At 45.3% G+C, this 13877-nt stretch overlaps 1 protein-coding gene across 1 annotated transcript in view; it reads right to left on the bottom strand.

Annotated features, from left to right (window-relative positions):
- The window catches only part of LOC121589581 (GATA-binding factor A), a 35245-nt gene extending 29268 nt beyond the window's left edge, over nucleotides 1-5977 (bottom strand). Inside the window, exon 1 of the mRNA XM_041908609.1 lies at nucleotides 5222-5977. The gene's annotated coding sequence lies outside the window, so the exon portion shown is untranslated. The remainder of the gene's footprint in view (nucleotides 1-5221) is intronic.
- Between the last annotated feature and the right edge of the window lie 7900 nt (nucleotides 5978-13877).

Raw genomic sequence — 13877 nt, 5'->3', positions numbered from 1 at the left:
ACGCTTTAGCCCAAAACATGCAAAGACGACACGCAAATAACAACAGCCGTTTGCTTACGCGTCCTACCTAGGCTAATGTTCTATTCCGAAATGTAAATTAGAGTTGATGTAATCTTAAAAGGTTTCTTTTTTCGTTGTGCCGTGCTCTAATTTTATGTTTAATCCGTTTTTACCTCCAACCCGTAGAGCGAGAGGTAAAGCCAGTAAATGAAATGAACAAACAAGTTCAAACCGCAGCACGAACGTAGTAAAAACTGAAATCTCCTAATCGAAGGCTTAAATTAATAAACCAGATTGCATTATCACACAGGTCTATTTAAACCCGCGAGCAAGGTCGCGTGTTGTTGTGCTCCTGGCATAAGCTCCATATTCAAAAGGATCACTTTTCTCTTTGCGTACTGCAGGGTTACTGTTATACACTAGATTTACTAGAAAAAGGAATTAGCACAAAACAAAGAGTTTTCGACGGCATTCATTGGCTACACACACTCACGCGCGCGTACACAAACCACACATTTCCGAATCGCACCGATCCTTTTGATCGGAACCGACCGAACGCGCAAAACACAAATCCCCAAAGTCTACCCATTTATCACTGCTGTTGGCATACCGCACATACCAAACATTTCACCGCAAAGCAAAAGCATCCGTCGGAATCCCCAGCGCCCCGGCGGCACAAGCAGCGCGTGAGTAAGAAAGCATTTTCCGGCGGGTCGGCCAGGTCTTAATTGAAAATTTCAATCAATGATCAATTAAAACAAATTGTTGTCGCATAAAATTTGCATACATCTAGGCACTGGCCACGCACACAACCGGTGCGAAAGCACTCAAGCCCAAGCAGGGTGACGCTAATGCAGGAAACTGAGAGAGAGGTAGAGAGAGAGTGAGAGAGGGAGAGTTAAAGAGTGAAAGAGAGAGAGAGAGAGAGATATTGAAGCGAAAAAATCATCCACCGAGGCGTCACTGGCGCATTAGTGGCCACTGCCAAAAGCTTGGCACAAAAGAAGCCAACAAACGAAGGATGAAGTTTTTCGGACCGGCAGCTCTTGGTCCACAGAATGTGCGCAGCCCTAATGGAGCCATGGGCGCAGCGTAGAACGAATGGCGGATTGTGGGCAGATCAATCCACCAAAATCCCCAAAAAACGAAATCAAAAAAAAAGAAAAAGAAAGAGCCGCATCCAGAGCCTAGCCGAAAGCGAAAAAGCACTCCAGCGACCAAAGCGAACCGGCCGATCGGCAGTATCAAAGGCCGAGGGTGCCGCCAATCGACAACACACAACCAAAGAGTGTGTCCGAGCCGATGGATTTCAATGTATTTTGAATAATTTTTCAAGCCCAACCACAAGGAGAAGGAGAGGGAAGGGAGGATGGGGGAAGCGAAAAAAGTGATGCCGATTTTCCTTCCCATTCCCGCCGGACAATTCGGCAAACAACGGGGGAAAGAAATGCCCGGAGCTCGCGAAGGATTCTAGTCTCCCGCGTTCCCGCCAACCGTTTCCCGCGCGCACCTACTATACTTGAGCGGCGAATTAGCAAGAGCTTTTCGGGCAAGGTGTCGCTATGGCATTCTCGGTTGTTTTTTTACTCTTTTTTGGTTTGTTTGTTTTTGGTCTGCCGTGGTATGCCGCGTGTGTCGCGGTCGGGCCGGTCGGGCCTACCGTTTTGGCCGAGTGCCGCGACTGCCCCTTCAAAGGCGAGAGGCCGAAAATAATGTTTTAAGTGAAATTTTATTTCCTAATAAAAGAATAATTATGGTCGTTTCCATCGACAGGCGGTACAACGTCGCCGACAGAAGCGAAGGACTTGGTAGGAGGTGGAAGAAGTGGCCGCGCGCTCCAGTAGAATCAAGCAAGCGGCGTGTGTGTGTGTGTGCCGGTTTGTAACAGCATTTCGACTCGGTTCTAAAACGAAGACACTACGATCTAAGCATCCCATCTTGCGGCAGCCTGCCACTGGACCAGGCTGGTCGTACGAGCACACACATAAAAAAAGCTTTACGAGCGGCCTTTACTCAAACGAAGGATGCATCGGGCAGTGTTGGTGGTGATGGCGGCAGACGCACCTCCGTGTTGTGACAGTGCCTGGGTGCCGGTCGGTATAATGTTGTCTTAAATGGGCCCGGTTGACGAAAGGGAGGAATCAATCATTCGCTTAATACACGCTGCTTAAAGGCGCACGCAAGGAAAAGCCCGCCCGGAGAACGCCCGGATCGGTTTAGGTACTCGTTTGAAGGGAACTGCAGCGAAGGACCGATACGGCGGGTGGCGTGTAAAACGGCCCATTAATCTGATCGAGCCGGTGAGCCGATCTGAAAGGGATGAACCTGGATTGGGTTTATTTCTCACCGCTTTAGCAGGCGCACCAGGCTATTGCTTGGATTACCAACATTGCCGGACGGTGGAATGGACGTTCCGTGACGCATCTGGGTGTTGTGATTTATTGAGCATTCAGGCTCGGTGTACTTGGCAAGCGGGAGAAGAAAATACAAATCATAAAACCAGATCGTACCATGCCTTGAACCGCTTAACGATAAGAGCAGTGTGTGTATGGTTTACTTAAAACAAGATTGCTCAACTATTTGGCTTATTTAATATGACGAAACACATCCCCACAGGCTACACGTGCGTCCATAATGGCCCGATCTTATTAGATGCGCAAAACTCGCCGCTTGCCTATTCCTGATCTACAAATGCCATCAGCGCCTCAGGGTTTTGACATTTCCGCAACATTATTCGCTCCAAACCCCCGCGAAGCGGTGCCTCTGTTCACACCTTTGCGCGTTTGCGGTGTTCACCTGGTGCTGGATATATACAAACATACACGCACACACTCCGGACCCTGTGCTCTCGCAGATAATAATGTAAACAGTCGTAAAAAAGTTTTACGATCTCAGAGATCTCCGGATCGGTTTGATTGATCCAGCAACCAGTTTATTCGTTTTTTTTTTTCGTTCACTAAACGCCTCTCTCTTTCTACCTCTGTTTAGCTTCAACTCAGCCAGGATGAGCCGTAGGTTCTCAAACGATGAGCTAAATCCATTAGTGCATTGATGCGTTGGAAATAAAGCATAACTTTAAGTGGAATATCTGATGCACGATGATGATGATCATGATGATGATGGTGAGGATGTAGTAAAGCAACAAACAAAAAGGTTCCATAAAGTCGTCTACCACCTACACAGACCGATGGGGCAGGTCGGTGGTGGAGGTTATGATGCAGCCCGTCTAAGGTTGAGTGGCGGCCTTTTTTTCTGGTTTCGCACAAAACAAACTACTTAATAGTTTTGCGACACCCGCGAAAGGGGTATAGATTCGGGGCACACCTTTACTGAACACATTCGGTGGAATTAGATCAGCCAAGAGGCATACAAAAATAATTTAATGATCTCACAGCGGCCTTCCAATGTGTTGGCTGCTTTGTTGTCGTACAAAATACGAACATTATTTCAATGAAAATTACAATACTTATTTTCACAGCGATACTTTTTTCTTAACTTATCCCCCCCATTCATGCGAAACTCATTCAACAGTTCATTCATTCATCGGTAAGAACTCGCTTAGAAGCGAATCCCTTAATCGGCGGCCTACAAAGCGGAAAGAATGCGTACGAGCATTAAGCGTCAATCGGCTTCAGTGTGTCAGCACACTGTCACAGCAAACCGAAACCGCAAAGTGGTCAGCACCGCTTGCTCGGTTCGGTGACTAACTGACGGTAAGAGCCCGGTGATCGTCGGTGACAACATCCGCCGGCAAGATCACTCGTCGGCACGGTGGCGTGCGAAAGAAGGAAATGGTCGAAAATGCGCGCGTCCGCAAGAACTGGTTGCCAAATGTCCGACCGCGGCTGTGATACACATTCCGCCCCGCTCGCTCCTGTGCGGTGTGCTGCGATTAATCCCCGCCCGCAGCTCACCTCGCACGATCGACGACAGGCGAGGACGAGGACGACGATTTTGACTAATTTTCACCGCCAAACTAGATACACGATTTTGGACTTAAAGGTTTTTTGGGAAGAAGGTGTGCAGACGAGCGATTCGCTTTTGCGACAGAAGTTTGCCGCCCTTTTTTTTTTTTTTTGGTTCGAGCAAGATCGATCGCCGGTGGTCGTCCGTTTGATGGAGAGCTCCCGGATTTTGTTCTCATTCCCTTGGGCTGTGATTTGGTTTGAGTTTTTTTTCTCTTCTTTGTGCATGTGCGAGTGGATGAATGAAGGAAGCGATTGGGAGCATTCAGTTGTGGTACTCGGTTCAATACCATCCTCTACGTCGGATCCTTCGCTTGATCCGTTTGTCACGTACAAATCTTCCGACAATGATTTAATGATATATGAATGAATCAATTTGCTATTTGTGTGGCAATATTATTGACCGCGGTTTAGGGATCGAAAATAATGTAATGTGTAACAGTTGTATGACTTCCATGCAACAAAAACGTTCTTTTCGTATAAAATGTATCTTCCGTATCTTGTATCTTGATCGCATCCTGTCCCGCCTGGCCAATAGTTCAAACAAGTCCTCTCTATCTTATAAACAAACTCATAAAACAGTAAGAAAATATGATCTGATTTCATTTTTATTCCAATGAGTTAATCGATTTTTTAGTATTCAGCCATCTAACATCCTTGAGCATTTCTATTACCCCTAATCATTGGAATCTTTTTTTACAATTAACAACAAAGTAGTCCCGTTCCTCCTTCGTGCGCTCATTTATTAGTAGCACCAGTGATGATTATGATCTTGCCCCCATCCAGTTATGACAGCGGCCACTTCGGCTCTCCCTGTCCATAGCCGACTCGATCCGCCACCAAGCCACCGGGTCTTACTGCCACAATTTGATTGCCGTCCCCTAATTGGGGCCATTAAATTTAATGATTTACGTACGACAGACTGTGTGGCGTTTGTGTGTGAGTGTGACTGTTTGCATTAGAAAAAGGTGCCACTTTTATCGGTTACTCCAATTCCATGTCACCATTCCCCGCGTTCGATAGTTTGCACCCGCTCCGACACGGTGCCACTTCTTTGGAGTCATGTACTTAGTGTCCCCAACAACGTTGCAAAGAACGGGTCCGTGCGCGGAAGGTACAGCGAAAGCATTCACTTCAGCCACATTATCGTAAATAAGGCTACCATGGACCGGGTTGCGGGAGGCACTAATTCCATCCCCTCTGGGGCGCAGTATGCTCCCGCTAGCCTTCGCTATAGAACAAATCAATTTGCTTACCTTAGATCTTGTTGACACGCAGTCACACAGACAGGCAATCACGGGTACTATCTGCCGAAGGACAGCTCCACTTTCCTCAAGGCTGGCTAAATTACGTACTTTACTGTGTATTCATTGGCAGACGATTAGCACACGGTGACCCACAATCAATCGAGCTGGCTCTACTGCTTTCAGTGCTAATTTATGTTGTGTATCTGGGTTTTTTTCAATTGCTCTCTCTCTTGCGATCACTTGCTTTGCTTGCACGAAAGCATTACAATATTGCACTTAATTTCAAACACTTGGTGCGTTAAGATTTGCCAGAATATTTGCCACACAAATATGGTTGCTAAAAGATTATTTGCTCTTTTTTTATTAATCTGCATTAAGTTTTGCACACATGTTCTAAGCCCATTCAGCTGGTGAATACTTTTTTTTCATTAATTACACTGAAACCACAATGCCACCCTTAAAAGCAGTTTGTTTAACAATCACTCGCTTCCCGCGAAGCTCAAATCGATGGTATGCAAATGTACACGCAGCACGAGATGCAACTGAATTTCACATTCACCCACACACTGCCACACACACACACACCGATCACTAATTACCGAAAACGCAAATCACTAGATTACTACTCGCCTTATCGTGCAGTACAAGATAAATGCTGATAGCGTTTGTTTGTTGTTGTTGTTTTTTTCTTCCTTTCCTTTTGTCGTTACTAACAATACGCACCACCAACCCAGCACCGACAAGCACTTCCGTTCAAAACAAGCGACGAACGCAAACTGGTCGCCATCTGATGAGGAGACCGCCGACTGCTCGATGCTTTACCGGCCACGCCTCACACGCTGCGACGGCACTAAAATGGCGGATGCATAAAAAGAGGGCGTGGTTGTGTTAGGGGGAGAAACTGGAATTTTCCTACCCGTGCCCGAGGAGCATTTTCTTTCACGTTCACGATGAAAAATGAACGCATTGAAAGGGGCAACCTTAATTAGGAGGGTTTTTAACATTCAAATGGGTGTTAGATTTTGATAGCATTTCAATTTAAAAAAAAAACTTTTAAGATTTTCGACATTTTATGTCGATAAAAGTCATGTTACCGAGCAATGGGGGCAATTGTCATGAGCTTTTAATTGATAGACTTGTAAAAGAGTCCCATTATAATGGTTTAATATTTAAAACAACTCATGAACTGTTGATTCATCTTACCATACACATATAGCAAAATACATTAATGTGAAGTACATGGAGCACACGAAATTCCTAACAAACAACCCTCTAGCATTCATTTTAAAACTTTCTTTCTGCGAGCAGGTTTTCGTGTTATCAGAGCACATACGAGCTGTGTCATATGCTTGTGTCTTATCGGCACCACTCTGTTTCCGACTCGTTACCATATCTCACGACCGATACCCCTCCCGGGCGTTGATGGAAGAAAGTCTTCCATGTCTCTATTTCAATCGCTCAAAAATGCTGCCTAGTGATAGTTTTGCATGCTATATATGCTCCTAATGGAATTGAACAAAGCATATGAGCTGCACTGTTACTTTGGCGGTGAAATGCTTTCAATTATTTGTTGTCAACACTTACATACCAAACAGAAAGCAATGACATTGCACTATACTCAACCTGTTAGCTTAAAATGCGTGCACAGCTCTGCATCAGACTAATTCCATATCATATCTATCAAGCTAAGCCTTCCATTCATCGTGTCTGTCCGGTAGGTTACCATAGATCTCCAACCCAAACCCACAGCGCATGCGGACGCAAGCTGCTAGAACGGGCATGCTAAATCCACGCGTCGCCTAACCAACTACCGGGAGGCGCCATCCAGAAGCGTCCCACAATCAGCCCCTTTTTCTTTAACGTGATCGATCCCAAAAGTCAGATTGCAGACAATAGACACATAAAACTGTCACATAAAATCCCAACCTATGGCGTCTTAGGCGCCTCGGGGCGCAGGGCCTTTCCAAATGCTGCCCGGCCGGAGGTTGCGTTGCGTTGCGTGCGTCCATATCCACCTGAGCGACCTCCTGATCGAATGAATTGGTCTGGCTCCTTGGCGATGCACCTTGGAATGCGTGCGTTGCGTAACCATTCTGGGGTTTCTTTTTTTTTACAGACACCAACCCAACGCTGGCGACATGCTGCGGTCCCTTCCTGAATGCGTTTTTTTTTTTCATTTAGTATGCTATCCCTTTCTTACGCAAAGGTATACTTCCTTATTTTGACGATTTTTGTTGTCTTGACTGAAGTCTTTGTTGGTGGATATACATGGCTTCTAACGATCCCTCCTGATCCCAAACCAATGGCGATCACGCCACACTGACGCTGAGCCAGCGTGAAATTAGCTCCGGATTTGTGGTGGTAACCCATAATTCTTATACTTAATGGGATGTCCTTCGCAAGTAGGCGATTGCGAAGAGATGCATTCTATGAATGAACTCAAGAAAAACAAACATCTTTAGCAAGGCAAACGTTTTCACTTTTCATCTCTAATTATTTTCTCTTGAATCTTTTGAAACAATCGCCTTAAATGTACCTAAATATAAATAGTTTGTGTATATTTAAACAACACAAGTTTATACAAACGAATCATAGAGATAGCGATTTTGATAAAGATAGAATGTTAGTCACATTCGAGCTTATGACTCAACAACTGTGGTCTTTGTACGCCTGCCTTTGCGTTTAATGCGTTATCTGGCTGTAACTTTGGGTTATAATCAAAACTAATGACTAATTGTGTTCCTGTGATGTTACACATTGAACAGTCATTATTCTACTTACGATAGACTCCATCGGACATGATGCGACATGAACAAAAAAGGGAAAGATTGTAAGTTCGTGGAACAGCAGTACCTCGTGATATGTCCAGTTTCGTAGTTCAAGCAGTGATAATCTAGGAGCGTGAAAGTTGTATTACACAGTATGAAATAACATATTTATTGCAATAACACTGACTGAACGTTGATAAAATAGACAATTTAAATCTTTTTGCAGTAATATACGATACTACATCTTTAACTAATGTGCGTACCTTTATGTCGTCCTTAGATATCAAATCACTCGATCCGAATGGATCTACGTTGTAAGATCTTTCGACACAAGGTCTCACACATTCTACAAAAACACTATGAGCTTGAAAGCTTTTAGTAATAGATTAAAAGCACATATGTCTAGCACAACTTCTTTGATTTTAATGACAGTTTAAAAATTAAAGAAGTAGCCTGTTACATAGCAAACCAATCAACAACTTAAGGCCTTCGATGCGCATGATTTTATACAATCATTCAATTTAAGTATTTATTTCACACATTTTTGTACACACGTTTTCTTACCAAACCACTTTTTAAATCGCGAATAACTTTCATTCACCATTGCAAACACACAGCCAACACACAGCGGGAGCTTCCACGGACATTCGCTCCCATTCGCAACCGTCTATTAGCTCTGGGTGTGTATGTGGTTGTGTTGCAAGCGCTTCTTATGCCTACTTTTACACACTTTAAAGCATTTTAATGTTCGCTTAATGTATCGGTGACTATGTACTCAACGCCACCGCTTGCTGTCGCCACAGTGATGCCACACCACCGCACCGTAGTTGCATGATTTATTAATCCGAAATCCGGCTCAAATCACACACTAATCTAATCCTTCGCGGTAAATACAGTTTTACTCGTTCTGTGATACGAACGTGCAAGGGTCCCAGCAAAAGGGAACCACATACACCTTTGCCAAAGTAAAGAAACTCCATCCATACAAACACACACACACACATACACAACATCACGATCAGCAGCCATCGGATCGACGCTGATCGTACCACTCCTTTCCATTACACCCTTGGCTCAAGCAACCAACGCTCGCTCTAGGTAGCTCTGGCCATTGCATTTAATTCAACGTTTGCTGCACTTTCGCGGCCGGTAGCAGCTTTATTAACAACGCGCACAGTGCTTTTATGGCCAGTGCCAGCCGGTATCGGTGCCAATTAAATTTTGGTTTTATTTACCGATAAGTCCATCCAATCGGCCTGCCGCACGCCCAATACGCACAGCCCCCACTCGCACACGCTCCTGCTGTTGTATGGGCGTAGATATGCGTACCTCTCCCAAAGGCCTCCCATGCTTATGGCGCCAGTTTTATGATGGCCCTCCTACGCGTTTTTTTTATCATGACTGTTCACATTTCTTCGATAAGTTGCCATAAAATCGACTTACCGGGATAGAGTTGAGCGGGAGAAAGAGTACGTAAGTAAACCACCCCGAAAAATACGGCAGCGATTGTTTGCAAGCAAAGATTCGTTTTGTTTAATTCTCGATTCTTTAACCGTTTGCCGATTCAGGGTCTGGCTTACCGGCACTAACCCAACTTCATAGAAACAATGTGACTGCGAGTGCGAAACAATGTGCGGTTTAATTTTATGAACTGATTTGGCTCGATGGTGGATTCCTTGTTTGGACCACCATACCGAACCCACGATTGTTTCTTCCACCCGGCCATGCCATTGTGCGCTAGAATCGTCCTACTGCTACCAACACCCAAACTACCGCCTCGCACCGCGCATTCCAATGAACGGCTCTCTCTCTCTCTCTCTCTCTCTCTCAGCATCATAACCCGAGCAAACCCGCACAGCGTCACGGAGGGGAAAGAAAGCCTTTCTATTTTTGAACTTTTACGACACCACAAAATAGATCGTAAAATAGGCCTCCCTTCGGATGTTCGAACGAGCCACAGCCCACCAAAAAGGAGCAGGGGATGCGTCGTGTGCCTTGTGGGCTTAGCGTTATTATGGGTTTACGTTCGGCCGGTGGGCTTAAAAGAGAACGATTACGCCACGCAACCATTGTGCAGAGGGAGTCTTCTTTTGGCTTTTCTTTTTGGCGGGACACGAGCGGACCTTTGGCGGACAGCGCCGTAGAACGTAGAAGACCTCCGTACCCATCACGTACCCCGATCGTCAAAGCCTAATGGCGGTAATAAAATGGGTTCTTATCATGCACGGTGGCATTAAAACGGAAAAAGAGGGAAAGTAATGAGATGGAAAACATTTCCCCCGAGGTTTGTGCGGTTTCTGGGGATGATCTGGGGGTGATCGGTGGTGAGGAATGCTGAGTAGGTGGAAAAACACAATGGCCGAAGAAAGGCACGTTTTTTATGACGGTGACAGTGCTTTCCAGTTTCCCGTTTTCTTCAATTATACCATTACAATGGCCAAGGTAATGAGAGTGGATTACATCATTTAACCTCATCTTTCTTTGTGATGCTTAAATCTTTCTACTGTTCAAGTAGTTCGCGTCCCTGTTTCATATTTCTATAACATTCTATTTTTCGGTTTCATTTTCATGTTCATTTAATGGCTTTAAATCTTTAAATCATACATGTCATGTTTGCCGATTGTTTGTGATTCTTGCTGTCTTTGCAAATGCTTGTTGACCGTTGCATTCTATCAGCAAAGCGTGATTCATTTATCTTTGCCTGTAATTATACAATAACTTAACATTATTAGCCAACCACTGAAGGTCAATTAACATCATTCATCGTGCTGCACGTGCTTTGCAATTGCACTATGCTTGCCCCTGCTTACCCACCGAATGTCTGATATCTTATCAAACGTTCGCCTGAATGACTCGCTCACCCATAAGTTCTACACTTATACAACAACTTTATTAAGGTGTCGAATTAAACATTCCAATGTGAAAGCTCAACCTCAAATCCAACCAAATGGATCGTCCACCACTTCAGAATTGAAAATGAAACACATACACACATAGCCACTCAAGCCAACTGGAAAGGGCTGACCAACACTGGGTGCAATCGTGCTTGATTAACAACGTGGAAAAAAGGACGCTTAGCTCAGAGAGTGTTGGTGTTTGAGTTTTTCTTTTTTTTTCTGTTACTTCCCCGCTCCTAGCTGGAAGGGCTGACCAGGGAAACTTGCACCACTTCCACCACCACCACCAGCACGCAATGGCGCTATCAGGTTCTATTAATATTTATGTGTACCTTCGCCAGCGCGAGCTTTATTGCTTTATTTGACCATAAATATTAATTGAAACGTTTAACTGTCCATAAACTGGTACTCGTTGCTTGCTGCGCTTCAGGAACTCATCGTAGCAATAGACTGTTCGGGTGTATGCGCTGCATACTCGTTAAGGTGGAGAGGATCGTCCGTCCGGATCGATTGAAATTGGACGGTAATAGAAGGTTTGTCTCTTCAAGTCCCATTTACGGCAGGCCCATAAGTGTGCTGTAAAACGTTTTACGATCAACAAGCGCTGCACTAGAACTCACCACACAGTTCAGGGTTGGTGCATTTGGAGCCGTTTTTTCGACTGGTTTTTGAATTATAGAAAGAAATAAAGAACTTCATTCCAATCTAAATTGATATTGCCCTGATTAGTATCCAAATTTATTATTAGTCGAATGTATTTGATTGAAATATATGATAAAACAAACGTAAAAATATTGTTAGAATAGTGTTGATCAAATAAATACATGATCTTAATTGAATGAACCTGATTTTAAACATAAAACAACGACCTAGCACGCATTTTCAAGCATCTTTCGGTTATTATTAGTAAACCAAGCACTTATAATATGCTACATTTTGAATTGCTTGATTATTTTTTATACAAAATGCCCGCGCGTGTTTAAAAACATTTCAAATCGCAACCTCTTGCCACGATTTATGACGTTTTTATTTTAGCCCGTATGCCTAAAAAATAAATAAACTCCGATAGCTAGGTTCATCTGAAGGAATCTTTACAGCATAGATCATTTTTAAATACCATAAATCTCACCTTGCTGCATCGGTTGATAAGTCAAAGCCGTATTTAAGCCAGTTTATACGTCCCCAACATCGCATACCGGCAACGGTGGGTTGCGGGATAAAAATTAGAAGAAAAAATAAACAACGAACCAATGCTGCGCTATCCCGAATGTAAAATAATCGACCGCGCCAGAACGACATTCTGGCGCCTCCTGGTAAGCAATCGCAGCCTCAGGAAAGCCAACAAAAAAAACATACTCAACAAAAGCATTCATGCTGGCCATGCCGCAGTTGCGAAAAGTGCGTTCGTAGCGCCTCCCGATCCGCTGCGAATCCGTCCAGCGAAACTATCTCCCAAAGGTTCTGCACCGCATCGGGCCGGCGAGCGATCGGGAACGCCGCGCCACGGCAGTTCTGGTAAAAGCCATTCTATGTTGTAGTCTGAAAGCATGTCGCGACGCATCGATCGTCCCCGCGACAGATGCACGCTCCATTTCCCTTCCCCCTCAGCGAGGTTCACGTCGATCGCAGGCGGCCGGCCAGGCTCCGTGAACGGCACGAGGGAGAAAAATCGCTGCCTCGCACTCGTCGCCTTTCTCATAATTTCCGACGCATCATTTCTGCCCACTCCCTCCCTCCTCTTTCGAACCCACAAACACACACACACACACGGCGTCTTGGTGGCCGTCATGGCGACCATTATCTGATTAATTTCCCGCATCCTTATATAAACGTAAATCAAGTAAACCTCCCGAAGTACCCGTAGCGCCCCGGTGGAATGTGCCACCACGATTTCCATCCGCTCCGTGTCGCGGAGAGCCGGCACCATGCTCGCACGAACGGTTCGACCGAACGATCGCACAACGAGCGGCAAATATCGTTTCCCGATTCTTATCCTACAGCCATGGCATCTTGCCTCCATCCAGAACGGATGGGGGGGGGGCGCTTCGCTACAGATCTTTGCCTGCCCGCGCCCATCGAACAGAGCAGCCGAATGCGACCCCCAGGGCTAATGCAGACGCGTTGCAGCTTCGCATTAATCGCCAACAGCAAACACGTTACCATTCGTTGCTACCCTGTTGCAAAACGCCACGACTCCCACTTCTCCCGCACACAGTTCGGTGCTGCTGATGCTGGTTTTGTTATTCTGTTTTATTGAAAATTCGCTTTCTTACAGCACCCAGCAGGCTGTGCGGCTGCCTGCTTTGAAGTTTGTGGTTTCGCTGGCACGCATTCGCTCCCCCCATCCTCGCAACAGGATGCAATTTTGCGAAAAGGGAGTTAGCATCGCTCGCAATAGGAGCGGGCAGTTAAGATGCAGCTTCCCGCTGGCGCCAAGCGCCACACAATAGACGATTATTGCCCACCTACCACCGAGATTGAACGAATTCAATGCAAATGAAAATTTTCTTTTCAATCTACATTCAACACTCTTCTTGCGCTAGATGAAACGGTGACTCATCCAGCCTCAGACGATGGTGCCGGAAAACTCAGACCTTCGTTCGTTCGTAATCCCAGTGCACACAGCCAACCTCCATTCTAATTTGTAAGCCATTTGTTCGTGTGCCTTTGAGCTTTGAGCACTGCCGCGGACCAAATCTTCCCAAATGATCTTATAATGTGCACCGAAAAAGAATCACTTCCCGCCGCACAGCATTAGTTAAATGGGGCGAAGATAAACACCCATAGACCGACCAGACCTGCGCGAGATAAGTAAAGCGACAATTGATCCTGCGCTCTGCGTTCCTCCGATGCAAGATGTGATCTTACAACGTTTCTTCTTTTTTTTTTTGAGGGTTCGAGGGTGCACCGTTAACTATTTTGGGGAGGAATTTAGAAAACGAATGAGTCACCGGGCACCGACGGCTTGTCGGGTGAATGGAACGCTATGACCGTTTGAAG

The sequence above is a fragment of the Anopheles merus genome, chromosome 2R (genome assembly GCF_017562075.2).
Source record: "Anopheles merus strain MAF chromosome 2R, AmerM5.1, whole genome shotgun sequence".
Taxonomy (NCBI): Eukaryota; Metazoa; Arthropoda; class Insecta; order Diptera; family Culicidae; genus Anopheles; species Anopheles merus.
The sequence above is the reverse complement of the archived record's forward strand: the minus strand, read 5'-3'. Positions and strand labels throughout refer to the sequence as shown.